The sequence below is a fragment of the Amphibalanus amphitrite genome, unplaced genomic scaffold (genome assembly GCF_019059575.1).
Source record: "Amphibalanus amphitrite isolate SeventyFive unplaced genomic scaffold, NRLGWU_Aamphi_draft 000201F_arrow, whole genome shotgun sequence".
NCBI lineage: Eukaryota > Metazoa > Arthropoda > Thecostraca > Balanomorpha > Balanidae > Amphibalanus > Amphibalanus amphitrite.
The window spans coordinates 200,182-222,094 of NW_024881696.1; positions in this window are offsets into that span (position 1 = coordinate 200,182).

Sequence of the window (21,913 nt, forward strand, 5' to 3'; positions counted from 1 at the left end):
AGCTCATGCGGCATCTGCGACACATCGCGCGCGGGCACTGGCGCGAGGAATGGATGCTGTCCATTCCTTGAACCAGTTGCCGCGACGGCAGCACCCCCATAGTGCTCGCCATAGGCTGCAGCTGTGACCAGCTCCCCGTCAGCAGCATGGGTCAGCTCCGCCTACTGCGACTGGCGTAACCGACCACGACAGAAACGAGGCAGCACGAGAGGCAGACGCAGGGGAATCGGACGCGGAAGACGACCCTTCAGCGCGGACTGTCACCCCTACAGCGGCCACGACGCCGTTAGCTCCAGCTCAGTCCCTCCGCCTCCACATTATTTTCACAATAATTACGAAGTGTTACTCCACAATAATTTTACCGTATGACTCCACCTGCCATTGGCTACAAGCCCGTTGTCGATCTTTAAATAAACAAACAAACAAAGTAGCAACAGCTTGACAGTTGCACCGAGACTCTAGTCGTAAATAGCCTTTGATACAATGCTAAGAGAAAAAAAATGTGTGCAAATATCATCATAGTTGGAAGGTCCCATCCACAAGAAAAAAAGATTTCGTGTGCCAGATCTGTGTTTAACAATTTTAGGATCAAAAAGTATATGCTGGGCCTACTGATTGAATGGGCCAAAATATTTTTCACCAGCCATGGTTAAATGAAGCATATTGTTGGGATTGCCACCCAAAACAGCTTCATAAACAATAGCTATTCACCGTGTCAGAATTCCCAAGCCGAATAGGCCATTGACTGGTGGTAGATCTTGCGTGCAAGGGGGACATTGTTTGGCAGCGACGCTTCGAATCGTCCCACGAGGTGTGCTCCTCACGAAACAATTGACGAGTCTTGTTATGGTCATACAAGATCGAACAGAGAGTGTTTCCATATAAAACTTAGATACCTACATATTCATGATTGTGGATGAATTATACTAGTCTGCACGTAGAGTTCTAGCAGTTCATTACACTTTAAAAACGATTAGGGGAGAGCGGGGCCAGTTGAACCACTTTTTATATATTGACATGCACAGCGAGATCTAGTTGTCATATCGAAAAATGCACAATGCCATGACAAAATGTGCTCTTTTGGCTTTATTTTAAGATATGTAAAATTATGTTTCAAACATATTTTGCTGCCAAACGCATGCTTATAAAACAGCTCTACGCCCGTTTCAAATGACCCCGATGCGAGGGTCAATTGAATCAGCCCATGGGGTCAATTGCACCTATCCTTATCAATGGGATGTTTTCCTCTTTAAGGCCACTTTCTTAAGGAGATATTTTGTCCGGTTTACTTTTCCAAATGCTACATTCAATAGGTCGTTGGAAAGCTAAAAGTGCAAAGTTCCTCATAATAGGTGACATAAAGTACATAGACTATGGTAAAATGTGCGGATGAGAAAAATGAGAAATATCTCAGGCTATAGTGTGCTTTCAAGCAAAAGGCTGGAGAAAAAGGGGTCAAAAATTGAGCTCTATTAAACTACTATTTCAGTTTAAAAGCTCATTTCAAAGGTGGACTATTTCCTTTAATGTTTACAGCCTCTGAACAATAACCATTGCAAAGGTCACCGGGGTCCATTGAAACGGCCTGTGGCCCTGTTTCAACTGACCCTCAGAGAAGCGTTTCAATTGACCCCATCCGCTCCCGCCATCTCGCACGCGCCGTAAAGTACATGTCAAACGAGCTGGAGGGACGGCATCATGCTGAATGAAGGGCCAAATAAGGTGTTATTCCGGAGCCAGGAGTTCTTCTTTCAGCAAACAAAGGTATATGATATATCACAAAATATTCATAAAACCGATTTCTCCCAAACGCCCCTCAAAAACACAAAAACAAGTGTCAAATCAAAATTACCGTCCGTTTGCCGCCCAAACGCCGTTGACAAAGGAAGTGGTCGAGCGCGGATGCGCAGTGGTGTCGGCAACGCCATATGTTGCATACTGTTGAAAATAAAGCCATGTTTCATCTGACCCCGTGTTTCAACTGGCCCCGCTCTCCCCTAATCAATATTAAGAAAATATGAACCGAGAAAGAACGAAGTTAATTCGAACTCGGCTTTCCTTGCCTATAGAGACACTAGCAGCCCCAGCCAGGGATAAAGGGAAAGGCAGCTTCCAAAAGAAGCCTATCGAAGCAATGGCCGGCCGCCGCACAGTGGCCCTTTTTCAGAATTAGCACGCATTAATTCCCACATTACCTGAAAGTGGTGCAAGACATCACCACGTGATCAAGGACGTATTCCCTGCCAATGCAAAGAGAAGAAAAGAAACGAACTGCCCAAGGAGATTCGGCCCAACAGCGACAGGCCGCTCGGCCCAAGATTTGGCGCACGTTCGCACGGCTCGCCCGCCGGCCCAGGCCGCTCCGAACGCAAGTGTGGCGAGCCCGCCAGCCGACCGCGCTGCACTGACCGCCAGGACGCCCCAGGGCGTCACATGACCGCATCTACAGCTGTTGCCAGTCCCCGTTAGTCGGCCCCGGCCGGGCAGCAACTAAGGTCATCGCGACGCGAACAATACAAACACATAGGCGCTTTTGACGTTAGATCTTAAGCCGACCACGGGACTTGTGCGGCTTGGACATCAAACGCGACAAGAAATCGGACAGTTTTTCTTGGGCACAGCGTTATGCCTACATGACATTTCAATTAGCACATCTTATGGCAAAAGCCAAGCCACATTTAGGCGCACACCAGGTGACACCAGCTTCGAGCCAGGTCAATGAGCTTAGTCGTATCGAACAGGAGCCACAGCCGCTCGCGGACTGAACTGGCTCGCGTTATCCACCGTAGAAGCAAAATGGCGCAAAATGGCGCGATGCCCTTTGGTGGACATAGTCAGAAGAGATCGGCGATTCGAACGATGTATAATACGACATGTTCCAGAGTGTTCCACTTAACATAAAGCTTCATATGTATGCCACCATCTCCAGTTAATAATTGTCCTGTTATTGTGTCCACAATATTCGGCAAAAGTGGTCTATTTAAGTTTATACAATGAAAATAGTGGTTTCTAGGGCTTCTACGTAAACTCAGCTTCACAGCCATGTCAATAATTTTTAATATTTTCTCATCGAAAGTCTTACAAATTGATGTTCATCTCACCCTACTTTTTAGGGTCCGCCGGTGGTGTCATGTCCGCGCGACTCTCGACAAACTTCGATTTTGCGGTCAGTTTTACCAAAGGTAATTATTTTTCGGAGGTAAAAATGGCACCATCGGATAGTTTGGAATGTTTTGCACACGATTAGACTGCTTTTTACTCAAAAGAAGAGAAACAAATATTTTGAATTTATGCGTGCTAATTCTGAAAAAGGGCCACTGTGCGCCGGGTAATAATTTTCGTCCCTGCATATCAGTTCTGTTTAAAGGCAGCCTTTAGGGGAAGGGCGGTGGTCCCAAAAATTCAGGAATTGTATTGCACAGCTTTCTTCAGAAATATAGCTTCAGCGACTGGGTAAAGCTTGACCTTCACAATTAACTTCGAAGGTGAACAATGAGCAGTAAGCATTAGAAATAGACATGTCCGAGAAGATGCTTCGTTTGCTGCGTTGCAGACTATTTCAAATAACAGAAGCCGTATAGGGACGAACGTCAAACACAATTGGCATCCGCACCGCGTCAAACAAAAATATTCCCTGCAAGTGCAAATAGCACCATTAGCCCAAGACATGTTCTTAAGCCCTTTATTTTAAAAATAATTTCATAATTTCCTACCAGTTACATAACCTACCAAATTACCGCTTGAAGCATTGTATGGACCTGTCGGCACCATCTGTATGTGATCTAGCGCTACGTGACCCACTGCCCTGAGGTTATAAAGCGTGCACCGACAGCCGAAGCCTGAGTATCCGAAGTGTAAGTACATACGTGACGTTGGGGGGGGGGGGGAGGCACACACGTGTCATAACATAACATAACATAACATGTATTCCATGTAACAGCAGGCCACTTGGGCCCAACGAGGTTACAGGTAGATGAACAAACACTGTATGTAAAACACGGTACAATTACACCATTTCATCGAACACTAGCCCACGCTGTTTATGATACAAGTCTAACTCATTTTTAAAATTACTTAAGGAGGAACTATTGATAACTCTAGGAGGTAAACCGTTCCAAGCTTCTATGACCCTACTGGTAAAAAAGGACTGTCTTAACTTGGTTCTTGAAAATTTCTTTACTAGTTTGCACCCATTTCCTCTCGTGGAATTTGTATTGAGTGTAAACATCTTCCCAAAATCTAACTTATCAATCCCTTTGTATATTTTAAAAAGTTCAATCAAATCCCCTCTTATCCTGCGGTAATGAAGTGAAAACATATTTAAGGAAGCCAGGCGTTCTCTGTAGCTCATTTCACCCAGCCCACGAACCATCTTTGTTGCCCTCCTCTGCACACGCTCCAAAAGTTTTATATCCTTTTTTAGAGACGAGTGGCATGCTTGTGCACAGTATTCAAGATGAGGCCGAACTAATGAACAATAGAGTCTTTTCATTACTTCTTTACTTTTATATGATACATTTTTATTTATAACCCCCAACATTTTTAAAGCCTTTTTTCGAGCTTGCACATAATGGCCACTGAACTTCAGATCATTTGTCACCAAAACACCCAGGTCCTTTTCTTCCCTCACAGTTGCCAACTTAGTTCCATTCAAATAATATGTATCGTTACTTTTTACTCCCAGATGAAGAACTTTGCATTTATCAGCATTAAATTCCATCTGCCATTCCTTGCTCCATTTTAAAAGAGCATCTAAGTCTGCCTGTAGTGCTCTTCTATCATCATCTGAAGTAATATTTTTAGCTATCTTGATATCATCCGCGAATTTCCATATGTTACTTGTTAAGTCAGAGTCTATAAGATCTACAAAAATAATGAAAAGCAATGGTGCTAAAACAGTTCCCTGAGGCACACCACTCTTGACAGCTTTCCAGTCAGCTTGATGGCCATTTAGAATGACTCGCTGCCTGCGACCTACTAGCCAGGCCCCTATCCATTTGAGAAGAGGACCGTCTAAACCATGACGCTCTAATGTGATCAAGAGTCTTTTGTGTGGAACTTTATCGAATGCCTTGCTGAAGTCTAAATAAACTACTGATACACTGTTACTCCTGTCCAAAAGGTCTGTCGAATATTCAAGGAAATCTAATAAGTTTGTCAAACAGGAGCGTCCACTACAAAAACCATGTTGAGATGGAAGTAAAATCTTGTGTTCCTCAAAATGAGCAACTATTTGACGTTTTATGATTCTTTCTAGCACTTTACACACGACCGAACTTAAACTTACTGGTCTATAATTGCTCACTACAGTTTTGTTTCCACCTTTGAAGATTGGAATGACATTCGCACACTTCCAATCATCAGGAATTTCACCTGATTCTAATGACTCTTTAAAGATAATGTAAAGTGGAACACATAATTCTCTTGCTCCTTCTTTTAAGACCCTAGTGCTAATATTATCTGGACCACTTGTCTTATTTGCTTTAAGATTACACAAAGCTTTAGTTATGTCATCCTCAGACAGGTAAATAGTTCTAAGTTTAGGGTGTGTTGTCGATTCAGGTACATTTGTAGGAAACTGCCTGAGGCACTCATCAGTAAAAACGCTCGAAAACTGGTCATTGAATATTTTAACCTTGTCGGCATCGTCATGGTAAACCTGATGCTGACTTTCTATTGGTCCAATCCTTGAATCATGTTTACTAAATTTATAAAAACCGAAGAACTTTTTCAAATCACCTCCACACTCATTGGCTAGATTTATCTCTGATGCTCTTTTTGCTTTTCTTATACTCCTTTTAAGTCTCCTTCTGGCTGAAATATAACTAGATCTAGTTATATTCTATAACTAGAATATAACTAGATGTCATGATCAACAACCGTGGCGTATTCACTTGCTATGCAACGTTATGCAGTTTGTGATATTGGGATCATATTGGTGAAGATGTGTCGTCTGGCTTTAGGTTCAATAAATATTGAGTAGAAATTTAGTAGTTTGCAAACTGATCCTAAAGAATGACACTCGGAAATTTTTTATTAATATTTCCCAACCTAAAACAAAACTATCAAAGTCAGCAAAGCATACACGTAAATCGTGAATATACTAAACATTTCTATCTATACACCAATTACGACATAGACGTTTCAGCCCAAACGGTAAAGCCGCTGTTTACCTGCCTTATTTAAAAAGGTGGGGTTCATTTAAAATTCATCATAACCAGGCTTACAGGCTGTTGCCAAGGGGATGTCAACGATCACGTTTTTTGGCTAATCAGCGGGAAACAAAGGTATTTTTGACACCCAACGAGTAATGTTTATGCGCATTTTTGTCAACACTGTCTCCACCTTCCACTGAATCGTGGCATGCTATGACCAGTAGCGGCATCTCTTCCTTTTAGAGCTCACGTAACTTCACTTTCTAAAAGGGCGTGCAGTTTACTGCCTTTTGCATAAGCCAGGTCCTGCTGTTGCTAAGATAAAGGAAAGCTGGCATGACGACAGAGAAAACGACGCATTAAAAACTTTTTGCGAGATTCCGCCTTCGATTCAGTCAACCAGTAGTAGCAGTGTGGTTTTATCCTTCATTACGTGATGATATGCCAAGCTGCGAACGGCGGGTGGCAACCCGACTTTTCCTCACTCTTTCTGCACGCCGTGGATGATATAACAGCCATGAATACCAATGAGGTAATGCAACAATGAGATTCACTTGTGCTGGCTGCGTAGTTGTGACGAACGTCATTATGCATAAGATAATCGCGGCTCATAAGACGCACCTAAAACTCCGTGACCAAGCTGCATTGATTGCCGCGGCATGTGATTTGTGAACTCCCCAAAATGACTTGCAATATCTTAGGGTAAACATTGCTCATCGGTCCTCAATACAAGTTGTTTGCTTTATTCGGCTCGGAAAATTGAGGAGCGTCTTTATTTCAGCCTGCACTTTGGGTGAAATCTCAGTAAAAATGGGGGCTTACAGAAATTATTCCAGAGGACCTCTATTATCGTGGCATGATCGCATCTCCATACTTTATTGCTTCGCTCTTTAACACTTGACAATATCAAAAGAAATAAGTTCGAGAGCAGTTTTGACTTTGTCGCCAGGTGAAACAAAACCCGATCCGAAGTTGAATGAGGAGACAAGTTTCCCTACAACCACGCTCTACATTAACCCTCGCCCGCACATGCCATTTTCCCATCCTAGAACGCACATGGGGGGGGGGGGGTTGCTACCCCCCCCCCGCGCCATTTCGTTCCTGTTGGAGATAGAGCTTAGCAGTAAAGACCAAAAAGATTCTTTGGGAAGAGACGAATCCAATGATACCCAGTTTTACCTTCTCAGGTCAGTCATTGACCTTCCAGGTCAGGTCAAACTAAAAAATGTTGCTGTTTTGGGTCACCGTTGGATATCAAGTGCGCTGCTTATCAAATACCGATGACGATGCTGTTTTCTGGTGCCAAGCCAGCTAGAACCTCTTTGTCACACTCCCCGACCAGAATTTTGCTGCTGAGGTCATTTCAGGTCAAGTTAGGTCAAGGTCAATTATATGTGTTTGTATGTCTGTGTGTGTCTGTGTGTATATTGATGTGTGCACCGATTGTTTTTGGGTCCATATCACATGAAATCATGATCTGAGAAGCTTTTACCAAAAATGCAGTCAAAAAACTTTACAAAAAGTAAATTCAGCTTGCCTCAAACGCAATTATCTTAGATGACCTAGGTTGACCTTGACCCTGACCTTGACCCCTGTACATCGTCGAACAACATGTTCCATGATAGGTGGGAGGTAAAACTGGCAAAAAAGGCCGAAATCAGGGCGTCAAAAGCTCACAAGGCCCATGGCAAACGAAAGATGTTGAGAATTGGCCATTTGGGTCATGACATGACCTGAAAAACAAGGTCATATCTCCGAAACAAAAAATCACAGAAACTTGAAAATTTCAGTGGACATCAAAAAAGGATAGACGAGCAGCTATACGAAAAATCAGCCTTCTAGCTATAAAAATGTTGAGTGCAGAGCAGAAAGACTGCCTGGGGGGGGGGGTGGCAACCACCCCCCCCCCATGTGCGGGCGAGGGTTAACTATCAGCTCTTTAGAAATACTTTGACGCAGCATACCCATTGCCCGTGGCATGTCTGCAAAGTGCAAGGCATCGCAATGGAACAGAAAACGCTGATAGGAACATTTTCATGAATTCACGTCACAACATTCTTACAAATCCTTGGTAGTTGAAAACAGCGCTACGTCGTCTCGTCTATATTCGATTAAAAACGGAGCGAACGTCAGTCAATCGCGTGTCGCAGGCTGGCGATAGCTGGCGGACAGACAGTGGTGGTAGCACACTCGTCCTGTCTTTGTGTAGCCCAATAATGCTAAATGCTGGTAACCCAACAATTCCTATACGTCAGCTGTGGGCTTTGGTGAAGCATTCGAGTAGTTAACACTTGAAATGGATCTGAAAGTTGAATGTAAGAAAACGTTTTTTTTTTTTGCATTCCAATCAGTGGCATCTCACGGGGAAACTAAAAAAGTTGCAACAATATATTTCATTTTGATCCTCTAAATGATATACTTCGATCAATTTCTATATATAAAAAACAGAATGATCAGCGATAAGAAGTGGTACCTACTCTAGTATAAGCTCTAAGCTCTGCCTATCAGTGTAATCAGTCTAAGCTCAGCGAGATCGCTAGAATCTATTCCGCTTCCCTCTACGTAAGTGCATCCTCCGCTACATGTTCTATTTGATATTGTCCCATTATGCGAAGACAAACTGACGGTCTTTTTCTAATGAAGAATAATCAAACTTGCATAACAGAAAAATGTAACACATAAACGGCTTTCACCATTTCAAGACCTTAAGTCAAAACCCATCACATCCGCTGAGCGATGTCTGTTCCCGACGAGCCGGTCACCTTGCTCAGGGCCGCGCATGTTCCGTCTCCAAGGGTCACGCCGCCCTTTATTTGGTGAAAGACGACCCCCGCCGACAGCGCCGGTCACGAGGTGTTCGCCTGCAGTCAGCTGTTGATTCTGAACGTGACACCACGTGAAACTGCTGGCGCCTGGCACGGCCGCTGCCGCTCCCGCATGGGCCAGGTCTCGGGACCGCTGCTGCACAAAGGCTACTTACAAAGTCTGCATGGTCATCACCAGGCAGTCCCCGCCCGCCTCCCGTCCACCCCCCGCCTCGGACATGTTCGCGATCACGTAGCAGCTGCATGTACAGCTTCTTTGAGGGCTTTGCAGGTTGGACGCGGTGGAATGATGGCCATTTAATATCGCTGACTTGAATGACGCGCTGTGTGTAGTGTGTATTACCACGCAACACATTGATGATATAATCCATTAACGACGATAATTCGGTGGGCAAAGTTGGCAGTTTTCCTTAACCCTATTCCTGGCGGGCTCCGCCGGGACAAGAAACTGGCGGGGGGGGGGGCGATTCGGCCCCCCTTCAGATCTCAAAAACTACACATCGCAGCGACAAACGGCGAACGGCGTTTGATAGGTCGTTTAAAGATCTACAACTTTTACAAAAAAAACATTTTCAGGTCAGGTCAATATTGAGGTCACCAGAGCCCAGAGGTCATCAACGATAAAATGTTTTGGAATTAGTTACCTATATAACTTTTAAACTAAGAAACATAGAGACATAAAACCAATACATTTTTTGTTGCTCTCGCCGAGGCGATGCGAAATAAGTATGTGATGACCTTCACAGGTCAATTTGAAATTTGACCTGAGGTCAAGGTCAGATCATTCATCAATGAGGTTGTGGGGTATGGTCATGCTGCATACCAAACGACGCGCCTTGACCAGGCGAGCAGTTTGGTACCACTTACAAGTCTTTAGCACCATCATGTCGTGATTTATTTACAGAAAAACGATTTATGACGTCACATGACCTCAGATGACCTTTGCCGGTGCCCCTGTCAATTAGCGGCACCAGGATCATCACCGATGAGATAATCTTCCATAATACTGAAAGAATTGGGTGGTTTTGACTCGTTTACACGAAGCAGGAGAAGTTTCAATATTTTCCCATAGGCTTGCAATGTAAAGGTCACGAGTCTGGCCTGACCTCAGGTCACAGATATGAAAATTCTGAGATATACAAATTGCACATAGGTACTGGTACCCTAACTAAAGCCTGAAGGGAAGAAATTGATCGGTCAAAAACTCTAGCTCTGGCGTGATTGCAAACTTTTCTGAGGTAGGGTCACCAACCGCCTCTGGTGACTTGACCTTAGGTCAGATGAACTCAAAATTTTCAGAAATGTTGCGTAAAAGCCTTTTAGTAAAAGTCAGAAAATTTGAGCTTCCTAGCTCAAAGCGTTTGGGAGAAATAACCAAAAAACCTCAGGGGGGGGGCTCCTGAGGCCCCCCCCCCCCGCCAGGAATAGGGTTAATGCCCTTTAATCTACAAACATTCTTAATTTTTATTTCTCTAAAGAATAGCCTCGGAAACAAGTCAGTAAATAATTCGTACGCATGATTTCTGGATTCTGCTGAATGGATGCTTTCTGGTATGAGCATTTGTCTGAGCTTGAACTCCGAGAAAGGGCTCCTGATTTCACGGCTGACGGGATGACACGCTGTTATGGGCACCATGTGACATTGCTGGTCGCCACATTGGTCGCCACAGGATGCGGACAGCCTTGGGTGGTGCTTTTGTCACGGATCTCTCTTACCATTGCAGTCGCACTAATATACCGATGACGGAAACAGTTCGCTGTTTCGTGTTCATGTGCTATAAAGGTCTATTTTCTTATGGCAGCACGTCAATTCATACTGCATAGTATGTAAACTTAGTAAAGTCGACATTTAATAGCAATTTTAAATAAATATTGGAAGTCAAAATCATGTATGTTACAAGCCGCTTAGATAATATGATAAAATATAATATGATATAATGACTAATATATATTACAACAATAAACATATTTTTCGGCTTTTATGACGGCTTTCATGCGAAGTTAAACGGCTCTCAGGCGAGAATGGTCTTCCCGAGGTGGTGGAAGTACTCTCGGTGAGACTGCTATACCGACGTCGGAAACACAAATATCATGAATTAGCCGGCGATTGGACTTTTCAACGTAAGGTTTATCCATCTAATTTCAAGCTACCTTCAACGATGATTTGGCAATGTCATTCGTGCTGCTGTAAAACTGGCGGAAAGACGTACCTATTATAGCAGCTCACGACAGGTGTTTCCATTATTTTGGCTGCCCGCTTGTTTTATTATTCGGTAGAGATTTCTAACCAATTGCGGACGGCAGCTAGCAGCTTATGTAGTGCTGCTTTACAGAAGTAACGTTTCAACTATAGGAGCTAACACAATAATAAATATCGTGGGAACACAAACTGTTTATGAAAAAGACAAAAACATACATGATATTACCGTGTTTTGTTGTTTCATGTTTGGAAGATAACGATTGCAATAATGGGGACGTCCTCAAATAGACATTGCAAAGGTCGTTCCAATGACATTCAAGCAAAAAAGTGAAGCAATTTCCTCGTCCAACCAACATATGCACCAACCACCATGCAAAAACTTCTGAGTACTTCCGCCTATAAGTGACCTCACCGCCCATCTGGATGCGCATTTCGACACTGCGTCACTTTTCGGTCACTATCGGTCGATGTCTGTGACCGTTTTGCCCGGTCAGTCGTCCGCTGGTGGCGCTAGCCTCGCTTGGCAGGTCAGATAGGTCACGGGAGCTGCCTCGCCGGTCGTCAGCGGAGGTCTGCCGTAGAATCACGGTCGCCAACGACAATAATTGGCGGCATCTGGCAGCCAACCAACGGTTCGCCCGAGTCACTGCGACGGGGGTCGGCTCGGCCCAGACAGTGGTCAACTAAACGGTATCGGGCGACCGATCGACTGTGCTTGTGTCATCGTTCTTAGCTGCACGCTGCAAAGCATGATCACTTGTGGCTGTCATGGGTTTGGAGGAGTAGACAAAGTGCAGCATAACACTATGAGAAAGCAGGGAGCGTAACTGAAGGAAGCTGAAGCAAATTTTTCACAAAGTTCATGGTATGACCGTATATTGCTTTTTTACCAGTAACTGAAATCTAATTTGCATAGGTCTTTTTCACTATATATTTTTTCAAATGGTTTGAAATCAATGTAACTTACATACCTTCTTCTTGACCACTTTACTTTTTATCACCACGAAAGCATCCGTAAGTACAAGCGGTGAGCTTCGCGCTCTGACGCAATGAATGGGTTTATAGTTCAATTGCCTCGATAGGACATCAATACTATATCGAAGCTGAAAGTCCTATACGGGCGCAAGACTGGCGATACGACGTTAACTGAAGGCCTCCTGTGTTGATATTTGAGACATAATCAAAGGACGCGATTATCCCCAATGAGACAAATGACTAAATGATAAACAAGCTTATTGTGAATTGACCTAGCCCAATCCAAAACTACGATTCATTTGCTCGTAGAACAGCGTGAGTGTCCGCAGGTACTCAAAATCGAGACGTGCACTTCCGATGCCTCCCACGCCTGGCTAGATTCCTCGATTAGAACCGGAAATAAGTGACGCATATGCATTTGATAACGTGGTCCGGGATCGGCTTAACAACGTTTACCGAACGCTAAATATGCTATTGACCAAATGATATCATCACGTGAAGTCCGTTAGGACGATTTTTGCTGGCTGACAAACACGTATCAGCAGAACACGTTACATTTGAAGTTGTTTGAAATTGATAGGTCGGTGAAGCGTGGCCGGTCAAACGGACACGTCTTTCTTTATTTTGTTGTGTCTCTCCTGCTGGGCCATATCATTGTAGCTGTCGCACGAGGGCAGTTCAATCCTCTATAGGTATATAGCAATTTGCTTTGTTTTTCTCTGCACGTGGACACACGCGATTGCAAAGTGACACATGGCCATCAGAAAATGGCAGTTGTAATATGTGGTAAGCAATATCTTCTGTTTTGGCTTTCAATAAATCAGTTTTTTCTTTTTCCCATCATAAGTTAGGTACGTCAAAAGTCACAGGTAGGTATGACTGCTTTTAATGCATGCCTGCGCACTTTCAGAGGCAGCACTAATGTATCTTACGACAGTAGAGATGAATACAATATTCGACAAATCCTAATGTCAAGCTGCGTGACGCACTCACCAAATCTCGGGAACCGAGCGGACTTCTTGCTTATATTCTGACAAGCGATATCGACCTTTGACACCCATCCTATCACATCCGCCCCCCACCCTGCGGTCCTTTGGGAGGTGACTGAGCGTCGAGCGTCGTCTGCGCCCCTCTCCTCTGACAGGTGGGATCGGATATCGGAACATTGCGGGCCGTGGGGCCTTGTGGGGGTCATGGAGCGACGAACTCTCGCTACAGATCAGGTTTACACATTGTATATGGCAGTGCGTGATTGTATATATAGGGTCGACTCAAATGAATGTGCAGGAAAGCCGTGACTGACGCATAGGAAACGGTTTGAAAGTGGATCAGTTCGCAGGCGTAAAAAGTACAATATTCCATTGAATGTCTGTATTTTTCAAGTCAGATCGTAATCACAAGTATGAATCCAATGAAATAAATACTAAATACCCATGTAACATCTTTCAGTTTAAGGTGCAGCTAACTACCATGATCACGCGTGACCATGATGGATAGACGCCGTGGAAAGTTTGACCATGCGGGGGTCTATTTGTAGCCTCTAATCAAAGCCAGACATAGTGTATGCTATAGCGTTATCGCCACGATAGCGCTCACGTCACAATGGCCTGTGACATAATGTCTCGCCATGACCATGAACAATATGGCTCGGTCAAACTAAAGAGGCGCCAGGCATCGCAAATGATATTGCCGGGATTTTCAACTTTATTGAGACCGCTGTAAAAATGAGGGATGTCTTATAGTCAACAAAGAAACGATTGCCTGCATTTTGATTTACCAGCTTTGCTGTTGGATTCAAAAATGGTGTATGGGGGCAATGTGTAGAAAGTTATCATGCTGACGCACATTGTTATCTTTTATGGCAGGCTTCGAAAGGGTGCAGGAAAGCTTCTGATATTTTCCGTTTTACGACCCAGAACAGCCTTGTTACTAGAAGCAGAAGTCAAAGTCCTTGTTCTCCGTGACCCACACTATGGCTTACGCCGTGAATTGCTATAAATCCCATAAACTTTAGCGTGTTCCGAACAGTTCCCATCAGCTTATGTCTACGTGAATTAAAAGTGCACAAAAAATCAGCTTGTGCAACCATTGTCAATTGATATTCGGCATGTGTAATGAGCTCTGACGTAAGTTCCCTTTGATGTCATATTGCTTATTTTTGGCCCATCGCAACCATGTTCCTTCAACCTCTTGCATGTCGCAACCTTTTGTCTGCCTGCTTTAAACACTGTCGGATGTTGTTTTCCCCTTCACACCGCTAACAAACACAGCAAAGCCGCAATAACCTAACGTGAAGCCGTTCGGTACATCGTGGACGTCACCTTGGTAAGGACCCGCGTCACTTATGTACCTCTTACGTAAGCGGTGGGCGTAGCCGCTGTCCTCTTCTATCTACAGCACACCCTAAATCTGCTGACGCGCTGCTGCTGACGCGCTCTACCAACTGCGTCCCGCGTGCTGGTGCAGAATGCCGGGCATGACCAAGGTCACCCAGACGCAGAGGGCAATCTCCGCCGATGGAAAGATGGTGCAGCGATTTGCAGACTTCAAAGGACAAACGGCGAGCGTCTGTTGTCCAGGCAGGGGAAATATGGTGGGGGAGTGACACGAGTGAATTGCTCGCATGCGCCTCAAGCCTAACTAGAAGCGCATACTTATCTCACACCGAGAGAGCATTGCCACAATTGATGAATATCGGCAAGGCTGGGAGTTACAAATTAGTCCGATGAAATCTTCCCTCGAAATCATGGGAAAATGAGGAAAAGAGGGGAGAAGTGGAAATGAGGTCACTCCCTTTCACATATGCATACGTGAATGAAGTTCATGCAGTAAGTCGGGATTGCAATTTGATTGAGACATAGACTTCTCTAAATATCTGAATACTTAGGAAGCAACCCTTGTTCAAGACATGTTTCATTGAAGAAGACCGCATTTCGTGTGTTAATCAGCTTCTTTTGGACTTTTTCGATAGAACGTACGTGTTGCTTATCGTTATCATTAAGACCCTTCAGTAACTCTCCAAGAATAGTCATTTATATCGCAACCGGTTTCGTCATATTCAGCATGACATTTTCAAGCGATTATATACAAAACATATGTCTACAGAAAATAAGACAAGCAAACGTTACAGGAACGATTCAAATAAATTTTACACACTGTTTTCATTTCTACACTTTTAAATTCCAAAAAAAACATGCAAAAGCACGTGGTACCACTTGCTCTCTGAAGAACTGAAAAATGAATGTCAGAGCTTGTCATTCATTTACACGGCCATGTCATACAGTGTCAGAATTCTGTCATGCTCGCGTTGAATGTTTAACCCGCGCCGGGCCGGGGGTGTTTGAACACCCCCCCTGCGGTTTTTCGCAGATATCTCAAAAACGGCGGCGCGGAGCGCCGCCGTTTTTGGCACACCTGTTCGTGCATCTTTTCCGCACATGTTGTGAAAATTTCAGACCCAGGTCGCCTTAGGTCAGGTCACCAGGTCACGCCAAGTGACCTGACCTCAGAAAAAATAGGAATGCTCGTCATAGCTACACCGATTGATCGATTGCCTTGAAACTTTCAGCGATTGATAAGAGCAACTATATCTACAAAATGTATATCTCGGAATTTTGATATCGGTGACCTAAGGTCAGGTCAATTTTGCGACCTCTCCATTATAAGTCAATGGGAGAAAATTGAAAAGCGTCTGTTTTGCACGAACGCTATTCTAGACACTCTCAAACATCGAGATATAGGTACAATTGACACACTGAACCGGAAAATGGCAACTGTGACCCCTCGTTATGTCCCCGAGGTCATCTCAGGTCACGAACAGAATCTATCAGTTTTTCGCTAATAACTTCTGATAGAGGCGTGCTAGAGCGCTGAAAACGCCTTAGATGTGTTCGGCTCGACGTTGCGGATCGACTGATATGCAACATGACCTTTTCCGGTCAGGTCATGACCTTGACCTGAGGTCAAATTTTCAAGCTGACCTTTCAAGGTCAAATTATAGTTCATTCGACGCGTCTCGACGAGAGGAACACGATGCTGGCAAAAGTAATCTCATGGCTCTTTTGAGTCAAAAGTTATTGCCAAAAAAACACTTTTCGTAAAAATGGCTATTTTTGAAGTTTTTGCCCTCTGGAGGCTAAACCGTTGACCTGAGGTCAAATCTGAGAACATTACTGGGGCATTCCAGGACGATTCAACAGCTCATGGGTGCAAATTAACACCCGACCCCCTCAGATTTTCTTCAAAATTGCTGTATAGGGTCAATCTGTGCCCAGAAGCCGAATCTGAGATTTTTAGACCTGTAGGAGCAACGGTTTTTGAGTTATAACATTGGGAAATTTTGGAAAGTTAAAAAACATCATTGTATTTTAGTAGCTATATCTAATCGGAAACTTTTTAAAAACTATAAAAATTATACATATTTGAACTCGCCACATCACAAGCTTTCAGATGGTATGCAAAATTTTTCAAAATGTTAAATTTTGAATTTTCAAAAAATTGTTTAAAAATTTCTTTCAAATTTTTCAAAGTGTGGCCAGTTAAATAAAATTTATTTTCTTAGCTTTTATTAATGCTTAGGGTATTGGGAAACTATATTGTGAAAATTGGAGATAGGTATTTTTTATAAATATTTTATTTTATTTTTTTACTTTCTCCATGTAAATATACCATTTTGCTTTGATATGGTGCCGACGGTGCTATCTCGGGAACGGATGATCGTAGCGCGCCGGACGAGGCGGCAATGGAAAGATCTCAACGAGATGGATCTAGACATTGTCCGAATGTTGTTCTTAAAGGTCACGGGTCAAGTCAAGGTCAGGTCACGAAAGGTCATGATGAATAAAAAGGGATTATGTGCATGCGACACATGTTTTATGGGTTATTTTCCAATTCAAAGTCAATGGTGATGGGCATTTGACGATTCGGGACAAAATCAGGTCAGTTCAGGTCAGGTCACGGTCAGGTCAACCAATCCCTTGTTCAACGAAGGAAATACAACACACATTTTGGTGACCAGCTCGCTGAAATGTATTGGGCACACATATCACCAACAATAAAGTGCACAGAAAGCCACCATACAGACACATGGCAGGGGTGCTAGCAAGTCTACGCGGGCTCACTTTCGTCTTTTCGGTGCCCTACTGTGGTGCACTTTCACCAGCCAGCCTGGTCCCCCTGACAACTTTGAGACTCGCAGTGTCTCGTGGTTGACCGGAATAAAGCAGTGCAGACTCTGCGTGCCTTTCACTGCCACCGCTTTGCTGAAACGCTTTTTGAGGTGTTCTGCAGCTTTTTCGACTTCGACCCTCGACACGAATACAAAGTTCACTGTAGTCTCGAATTTGTCACTTAGAAACTCAAACATTTTGGTCGCGTTTGTGATTTGCTCCCTTGCGGGCCTGCGTAGACTCTCGAGAGCGGTCGCTCTCTTCACGGTGCCTCCCACGCCGTCACATGCGCCTTTCCCGTGCGAGGTGGCAAAAAATTGCCAGTCGCAGTCTAGCCCACGGTTTTTGTACTGTGCTGCTGAGCCGTCTGAAAAGTATCTGATTTTAGTCAAAGACGGAATTTTTTCCTTCAGTGGTGGAATCAGAGCCTTTTGGAAGGCATGGACAGCGGTCGTGTTGTGCTTTAGATTATCTGAGATAATGCAGAAGCTCTGGTGCTGTCCCTCTCCATTCTCCCTCCAGTACACCACGAACGGGTGAACGGTGCACTGTGGCGCGTCCCAGTGATGACTCTGCACCTCATCCTGTATGACGAACGTATAGTTCTCACTGAAGTCCCCAACGACAACGGCCTCTCCCTCCACAACACTTTCTTTACACTCCTTAAATGCCCTACTCTGTCGGATTGCTACATAGTGATGGTTGGTGAGCTTCACCACTGACACAGATAGATCGTGAATGAAATCATCCCAGTACTTTCGCACATCAATAAGCTCACATCGGTCGGTGCTAACCCACTGTTTATACATATGGTCGTCCATGGTCACACACTCCTCGTCGTGGAGGACGAGGCTCAAGAACGTGTCAACACCAGCCTCGCCAGGGCAATCCTGACACATTCCCGTCATGCATTCTTCATTCTCAGTGTCACATACTGCGTGGTCGATTTATGGCACCCGATGATTTTATTGTGCTGTTTTGACCGCATGGACCGGCGCGTCGTCTGTCACCGCGCCAAGGCTCATTCGAGCGAGCCGAGCTCGCAGTGACTGGTCTGTCACAGACGCAGATGATATAGCGATAGGTTTCGGGATGGGCCAAATGGAAATTTAGAAACGGAGACAAATGTAAAAATTATTCATTTCATTTCACTCATTACTCTAGTATAGCCATATATCATACAATTTTATTAGGTAGGTATTTTAATGCCGACATAGAAACAGCAACTTTACACATTGACCTTGGCATTGGCCTAATCTGACCTGATTTGGTCCCGAATGGTCAAATGCCCATCACCATTGACTTGGAATCGAAAAATAACTCATAAAACATGTGTCGCATGTCCCTAATCCCTGTTTATTCATCATGACCTTTCGTGACCTGATTTTGACCTTGACCTCACCTTGTGATTGCATATTTACTGATTCACCGCCTTTATAAATATGTTGGACGCGTGCTGTGCGATTTTCACATCGCTTCATCATTATGAAAGTGCCTCTGGAGCAGCCGGGGAATGAGAACCTGGAATTTTGGTCTTTGACCTGACCTTGACCTGACCTGTGACCTTTAAGAACAACATTCGGACAATGTCTAGATCCATCTCGTTGAGATCTTTCCATTGCCGCCTCGTCCGGCGCGCTACGATCATCCGTTCCCGAGATAGCACCGTCGGCACCATATCAAAGCAAAATGGTATATTTACATGGATAAAGTGAAAAATAAAATAAAATATTTATAAAAAATACCTATCTCCAATTTTCACAATATAGCTTCCCAATACCCTAAGCATTAATAAAAGCTAAAAAAATAAATTTTATTTAACTGGCCACACTTTGAAAAATTTGAAATAAATTTTTGAACAATTTTCGGAAAATTTAAAATTCAAAATTTTGAAATTTTTTGCATACCATCAGAAAGCTTGTGATGTGGCGAGTTCAAATATGTATAATTTTTATAGTTAACTAAAAGTTTTCGAAGAGATATAGCTACTAAAATACAATGATGTTTTTTAACTTTCCAAAATTTTCCAATGCTATAACTCAAAAACTGTTGCTTCTACGGGTCTGACAATTTCAGATTCGGCTTCTGGGCACAGAATAACCCTGTACAGCAATTTAGAAGCAAATCTGAGGGGGTCGGGTGTTATGCACCTGTTGAATCGTCCTGGAATGCCCCTACTCAGAAAGGTCTGTAAAAGGGTTATCGAATGCGCTTTTCCGCGGCGCTGTAGCTCTATCGGTTCCCGAGATAGTCGTGGGCAGTTTCCAAAATGTTGAAATAGTCAACATTTTACCTTTGGTGACCTCTGGTGACCTGACCTTTGACCTGACCCAAAAAATGACCGAAGTGTTTTCGTCCTTATTTTAGACGTTCTTTTGATTGCCGCTTACCGCGTGTCGCTACGTGGCCCAGGAGCCGAGTTAGACGGGGGGTGTTCAGACACCCCCCCCCCCCCCCCGGCCCGGCGCGGAATCTCAGAGCACCGGCCCGGCGCGGGTTAACCCGCGCCCCACTGGGGGGGGGGCTATTTATAGCCCTCCTCCCGTTTTTCTGCAATAACTTCCAAACCACTTGACGGATCGACGCCAAACTTTCAGTACCTTCGGCTGCATCAATTTGACACCTTGTGTCAAAATTTGAACTTCGTAGCTACCATAGGTCGGCCGGAAATGACGTCAGAGTGACGTCATGTTCGGCCGATTTCGACGCAAAACATTGAACCACGGCAATCGCTCCCAAGAGCTCAGTTTTTAAGCTAGATCCAATTTCTTTGCATGAAAGAACTCAAAATTGACCGCGCTATCAAACTGCTATCTCGGATTTTCAAAATTTTGAAAATTTCGAAAATTTTATATAATAATATTCAAAATTTATATTTTTATATTTTATTCAAAAAGTTTTTGACTTTTCGAAAAAACAGGAATATATGTGACAGAACGCATGATTATGACTAACTCTAGCAAGTTTTAGCTAAATATCTTCAAAAATGGCCAAGTTATACGCATTATTGCAAAAAATTCACAATTATTAATTTTTCAAATCAATTTTTCAGTACGTATTTGGTATCGTACACCAATATAAATGGCACCATCGTGTTCCTGAGCTCAAACTGCATCCAATAGACACCTTTTTTGTTGAAAAATTTCAACTTCAAAATTTGACCTTTTTTGACCTGAAAGTGACCTGAACTAAGCTAAATTCGACTCAAAATGACCTCGAATGACATAGACGACATCAAATTCGAAATCTATGGCCTAAATGGACCACAAAACATGTGTCACGTGACCGACGCATGATATAATATTTTCGTGACCTGTGATGACCTGACCCTGACCTGAAAATCAAAGTACAAGTTTGGTACCCTCAAGGTATCTAGAGCATCTGTTCACGAGTGTGGAAACCAAAAATGAGCCTGATCTGACTTGTAAGACGGCGGCCAGAGCCCAAAATGTGAGCAAGCCAAAGTGCTAATAATTTTTACTTTGACCTGACCTGTGACGTCATCGGTGACCTCGAGGTCAATGAAATTAGGTTTCGCTCGACAGTTTTTCCGGGGCTATCAGACGCCGTTTGAATTTTGACGATCGGCCCAGTAGTTTCGGAGTTAGGAGGGGGGGCTATGAATAGCCCCCCCCCCCCCAGTAGGGCGTGTTATACACAGACCCCAGTGGGGCGCGGGTTAACGCAGGTTTAGACAGATGTATGTACACCGCTTCTAGGACACGCAGGCGTTTCGTGTTCGTCTCATGGTGGATAATCTCTGTATAATCCACCAGGTCCTGACGTGTGATCCGCCTGTGGTGATCCTCCCTCATGTGCCGCTCCAGTTCTCCATTTTGCTTGTGATACGTCAATCTTCGGGACAGCGTCGTTGTAGTATGACCAACATAGCATACCGGGGTATCCTGAGGCTGACAGTCCTCATCTGGGCATGTGAATTTGTACACTATGTTGGTGGCCTTCAGTTTAGCTGTCCTGTTTTGATTGTTTCGCATCACCATGCTAGAAGCACGCCTGCTGCGGTAGTATATGCGTAGCGCCACATGGTTGTCTTCGACAGGGGTGACATTGGTCTTGATGATTTCTTTCGGGATGCGCTCATCGGCACGGTAGGCGTCGCTCATCTGACCCTTGTAGTACAAGATGTTTGTGTGCCGTTTGTCATCCTTTTTGCCAGGTTGGAGGTGCTCATCAAGTGCTACTTTGATTTCATGCTCTATGTCTGTGGCCAGATAGTTGTTATTGAGGAGCATTTCTTTCACGTAGCTCATTTCACTGTCAAAGAGTTCCCATGTGCTGCATGTTTTCAGGGCGCGGCGCACATATGTCCGTATCACCCCACGTTTGTATCGCGCGGGGCAGACACTCCGGGCATTCATACAGCGTCCACCATCAGTTTTCTTGCGGTGCACTGAGGTGGTGTGTTTGCCGCCAGTGATGTCGACATTAACGTCAAGGAACGGCAGCTTCCCAGACGGACCTACCTCACAGGTGAACTTCAAGATGGAGGAACCTTCTAGTTTTTGTCGAAGAATTTCAAGCTCTGCTTCACTGTCAATCTCAAGGAAGATATCATCAATATATCTCTTG